This window comes from Mastomys coucha, unplaced genomic scaffold, assembly GCF_008632895.1.
Source record: "Mastomys coucha isolate ucsf_1 unplaced genomic scaffold, UCSF_Mcou_1 pScaffold23, whole genome shotgun sequence".
In the NCBI taxonomy this organism is placed as follows: domain Eukaryota; kingdom Metazoa; phylum Chordata; class Mammalia; order Rodentia; family Muridae; genus Mastomys; species Mastomys coucha.
In genome coordinates this window covers 78785992-78786619 of record NW_022196906.1, presented here as the reverse complement: position 1 = coordinate 78786619, position 628 = coordinate 78785992, and positions in this window count along the sequence as shown.

Sequence of the window (628 nt, the reverse complement as noted above, 5' to 3'; positions counted from 1 at the left end):
TCACTGGGCCTTGCTGGTACATGGCTTTCATCCCAGCACTTGGGAGGCAGAGGTCAGTGGATCTCTGAGTTCAAGGTCAGTTTCTAGTCTACAGATGTAATAGACACTAACTATACAAAGAAACTCTGTCTCAAAAAGGGGAGAGGGGGCAGGGAGATGGAGAGGGAGAGAGAGAGAGAGAGAGACAGAGACAGAGACAGAGACAGAGACAGAGACAGAGACAGAGACAGAGAGAAGAAATGTATCTTCACTCTCAGTAATAATAATAATAATAATAATAATAATAATAATAATAATAATAATGAAGAGGAGGTAAGAAGATTCATTGTGTAACTAGCAGGTAGCACATCCAGCTTTAGCTCCCAAGCAGGTGATCACTGAGCACGGAGACTTTACACTTGCTACCTCAACACAATTCAGCATATCGTTTGATCCACAGCCTCTGTTAAATCAATTTTCAGATGAAGAAATTGGGACTCAGCAAGGTTAGATAACTCCTAGCCTCCCCCTTGTCCTCTGTTAACATGTGACAGACACATGAGTCCACTTTCTAGTTCCAAAGTCCTTACTCATCAGTGTTTCTAAGCTTCTGAAATCACCACAGCCTCTAAATGCAGACTGCTGGGCA